Source organism: Salvia miltiorrhiza, chromosome 8 (assembly GCF_028751815.1).
Source record: "Salvia miltiorrhiza cultivar Shanhuang (shh) chromosome 8, IMPLAD_Smil_shh, whole genome shotgun sequence".
Taxonomy (NCBI): Eukaryota; Viridiplantae; Streptophyta; class Magnoliopsida; order Lamiales; family Lamiaceae; genus Salvia; species Salvia miltiorrhiza.
The window spans coordinates 20,824,220-20,829,144 of NC_080394.1; positions in this window are offsets into that span (position 1 = coordinate 20,824,220).

Genomic DNA, 4,925 nt, shown 5'->3' on the forward strand with positions numbered 1-4,925 from the left:
GTACGGAAATGTTGGTCTCTAGGACGTTCCGTGAATAAAAACCCTTTTGTGATTGCTTAACTAGTAAGCCGATACGTCATAGGGAGTACTAGATAGACTTTACTTACATTTTTGGGTTGACGATGTAAAAGCCCTCGATGAGAAAATTTTCCATGAGATATAAATGACCCTAGCATGGGCTTTCTGCGATGATCTCGTGTATGTTTTATGTTTCTCTACGGGTTTTATTCTTCACAAGTCAGTTAAGAATGTAGTAACTTTGAATAATGTGACTTGTGTATGCAACGGTTCCTGTTAATATCTTAGTTTTGGAGTTATGATAAGTTAAATTTAACAAACAGTTCTTTATTAATTGCCTTAGAGATTCCTGTATAGAATGTATTAAAAAGGGTGTTTGTAATTTGCAGAATGCCGCCTAAACGAGGTCGCCCCCCTAGGAGAAACGTTAACAATGATGGAAATCGCGATGAAATACCTGAAGGGCGGCGAAACGATAGGGAACCTACCCCACCCCCTCCACCCCCTGCTAGAAGGACTGAAGAACTGTTTCTTCGACAGAATCCGCCCACATTCACTGGGACAGGCGACCCAGCCGAGGCCGAAGCTTGGATACGCGCCTTGGAGCGTATCTTCACCTTCCTACACTGCACAGAAGAAGAGCGACTCTCGTGTATGTCTTTCCAACTAGCCGGATCGGCTGACTTTTGGTGGGAAGCCCGCCGAAAGACTCTGACTCCCGAACAATGGGCAGCATACACTTGGGAAGACTTTAAGACGGGATTATATGATAAGTATATTCCCAAAAGCTACAGAAAGAAGAAGGAGGCTGAGTTCTATAGCCTGAAACAAGGGAAGAAGACGGTGACAGAGTATGACAGAGAGTTCTGCGATCTATCGCGTTATGCTCCACAACAGGTGGATACTGATGAGAAAATGGCGGAGAAATTTTGTGCCGGTCTGAGGCACGAGATTCGGATGACTCTAGCTAGTCATGGTGGACTCTCATACACTGAGTCTTTGAACAGGGCACTGGACATCGAAGCTGCGATGCCAGTAGAAAGGTTGGCTCCGCCACAGACCTCAGCGCCAGCCAACCCACCTGCACGCCCTCAGAACTTTAAAGGGAAGCGCAACTGGAACGACCATAGAGGAAATGAAAACCAGACTAACAAGAGGCCATGGCAAGGAAATGCGCCGTTTGGACAATATCAACAACAAGGACAAGGGAAGCAACAGGGTCCTGCCCCGGCTGGAGGCAGCCAAAGACAAAATGAAGTTCCCCTTTGTCCAAAATGCCATAAACCACATCGTGGTGTCTGTAAGGCTGGAACTGACAGTTGCTACACGTGTGGCCAGAAGGGCCACTACTCCTCACAATGCCCCAACAAACAGCAGGGCGCGGCAATCAGGGCCACTTATGCCCAGCCCCTGCAAGCAGTTCAAGGGCAACACCAGCCCCGCCAACAACAGCCATACCAGCAGCAATACCAATACCAGCCCCGCCAACAACAGCCATACCAGCAGCAATACCAACACAAGCACCAACAGCGCCAACAGCAACAGAGGCGGCAACAACCATTGCCGCAGCAGGCAAGAGCCTTTGCTCTCACCCAAAACCAGCCCGAGAAAAACCAGGGAAACCTGGCAGGTATGGGCAAGCTTAAAGGTTTTTCCATAATGATTCTGTTCGATACTGGTGCCTCGCATTCTTTTATATCTGCCCCTTGCGTAGATACCGTAAAAATCGAATCAGAACGAGCTAAGTGTGCCTTAAGAATCACTACACCCTCAGGAGAAAGATCTACCACCACACATGTTTGCTCGAACGTAGAATTTGAAATAGGAGAACTTAAGATGGTAGCGAACAATCTTAATATTCTGCTCATGTGGGACGTAGATATGATCTTAGGAATGGACTGGCTAGCTGAGAATCACGCCACCATCCTTTGTAGTGAACGAAAAATTTCTATTCGACCACCTGGAAAGGAACCGACGGAATTTCACGGCATAGGTATGAAGAAAAGAGTACCAGTGATATCCGCATTACAAGCCAGAAAAGAGATGATGAAGGAAGGAAGCACAGCTTATCTCGTCTACCTAAACGGGGAAGCTAGTGAAGACAAGAAGGTGGAAGATGTGGCAATAGTACGAGACTTTCCAGAAGTTTTTCCTGAAATATTGCCAGGACTACCTCCAAACAGGCAACTAGATTTCACCATTGATCTAGAACCTGGATCTGCCCCAGTATCAAAGGCACCGTACAGGATGGCCCCAAAGGAACTACAAGAATTGAAGGTGCAACTACAGGAACTCTTGGACTTGGGTTTCATCAGACCCAGTGTCTCGCCTTGGGGAGCGCCTGTACTCTTTGTCAAGAAGAAAGATGGAACCATGAGAATGTGCATTGATTATCGAGAGTTGAACAAACTGACGCTTAAAAACAAATACCCTCTTCCAAGGATAGATGATTTGTTCGATCAACTCAAAGGAGCCAGTGTATTCTCAAAAATAGATTTAAGGTCTGGTTATCATCAACTGAAGATCAGACCAGATGATATATCTAAGACCGCTTTCCGCACAAGATATGGTCACTATGAATTCATTGTCATGCCATTTGGTCTAACCAATGCACCGGCAGTATTCATGGACCTCATGAATCGAGTTTTCCATCCATACTTAGACAAATTTGTCTTAGTGTTTATAGATGATATCCTCATCTATTCTAAGAATGACCAAGAGCATGAAAATCATTTGAGAATCATCCTGGAGACATTAAAGACGGAGAAGTTGTTCGCCAAATTCAGCAAGTGCGAATTTTGGTTGAAAGAAGTAATGTTTCTAGGGCACATCGTATCAGCAGATGGAATCAAGGTGGACCCCGCCAAGGTGCAGGCAGTGCGCGAGTGGAAATCACCAACCACACCTAATGAAATCCGGAGTTTCTTAGGTTTGGCGGGATACTACCGGAGATTCATCGAAGGATTCTCTAAAATAGCGAGACCAATGACGCAATTACTTCGCAAAGGAATCAAGTATAAGTGGAACGAAGAGTGTGAAGCCAGCTTCCAAGAGCTGAAGAAGAAATTGACAACTGCACCAGTGCTAGCAGTTCCAGCAGCCGATAAAGAATACGTGATCTTCACGGACGCGTCCAAAAATGGGCTAGGTTGTGTGTTGATGCAAGAAGGAAAGGTCATTGCCTACGCCTCGCGACAACTAAGGCCACATGAATTGAACTACCCCACTCATGATCTGGAACTGGCAGCAATTGTGCATGCTTTGAAAATTTGGAGACACCATCTATACGGAGTTAGATGTGAAATCTTCACTGATCACAAAAGCCTTAAGTATTTCTTCGAGCAGAAAGACTTGAATATGAGACAGAGGAGATGGCTCGAACTCGTGAAGGATTACGACTGCGGTATCAACTACCACCCGGGAAAAGCTAATGTAGTAGCTGATGCTTTAAGTCGTAAAACTCAATCCGAGTTAGGACTTCTTCTCACTCAAGAGGACACGCTTGTAAGGGATTTTGACAAATTGAAGATAGAAGTGGTTCAGCCACCGGCAACGACAAGAGCAATTATTGCAACTCTAGTAGCCGTCCCAGACCTCAGAGAAAGGATCGTCAGTGCCCAGAGAGCGGATGAGAGCTTGGAAAAAGTTCGTCTCAAGATCCGAACAGGCACGCCAGGAGGCTACCAAGAGGCAACGGATAACGCAGTTATTTTTGAAGGAAGATTGTGTGTTCCCCATAACGAGGAACTGAGAAACGAGATCATGAGTGAAGCTCATGACACGCCCTATACCGCTCATCCCGGAAGTACCAAAATGTACCAAGATCTAAAACAGAAATTTTGGTGGGACGGGATGAAACGAGATATAGCCTCGTTTGTAGAGCGTTGCCTTGCATGCCAGCAAGTGAAAGCTTTACATCAACGACCATATGGGAAATTACAGCCATTGGAAATTCCAGAATGGAAGTGGGAGCACATAGCGATGGATTTCGTGACGGGTCTACCCAAGACAAATAGGGGCAACACATCTATTTGGGTAATAGTAGACCGTCTCACAAAGAGCGCTCATTTTATACCGATTCCAATTACCCATGGATCGGAGAAACTAGCCCAACTGTACGTTCGTGAGATTGTACGGCTACATGGAATACCAATATCCATTACTTCAGATAGAGATTCAAAATTTACTTCTAGATTTTGGATCAGTTTACAGAAAGAGTTGGGAACGAGATTAAACTTTAGCACCGCCTTTCACCCTCAAACAGATGGACAATCAGAAAGGACAATTCAGACCCTTGAAGATATGTTGAGGACAGTGGTGCTAGACCGAGGAGGAAGTTGGGAATCAGTGCTGCCGTTAATCGAATTCGCCTACAACAATAGTTACCAGGCAACCATTGATATGGCACCTTATGAGGCGCTGTATGGAAGGAAGTGTAGATCACCACTTTACTGGGATGAGGTAGGTGAAAGAAAAATCCTTGGGCCAGATGCAGTAAGCGAGATGATTGAGACCATCCGCCAGATTAGAGCAAGAATTAAAGAGGCCCAGGACAGACAGAAGTCTTATGCTGATACCCGACGAACTGAACTACAATTTCAGATTGGAGACAAGGTTTTCCTTAAAATATCACCCTCGAAAGGGATCGTTAGATTCGGTGTTAAGGGTAAGTTGAGACCCCGTTTTGTAGGACCTTATGAGATCCTTGAAAGAATAGGTCCCGTAGCGTATAGGTTGGCACTGCCACCTAGCTTTGGAAACGTCCACAATGTGTTCCACGTGTCACAGCTGAGACGGTACGTGTTTGACCCCAAACACGTGATTCACCAAGATGAAATGATTCTTAACCCAGACTTGACGTACGAGGAAAAACCTAAAGCCATTTTGGACCGAAAGGTGCAAGAGTT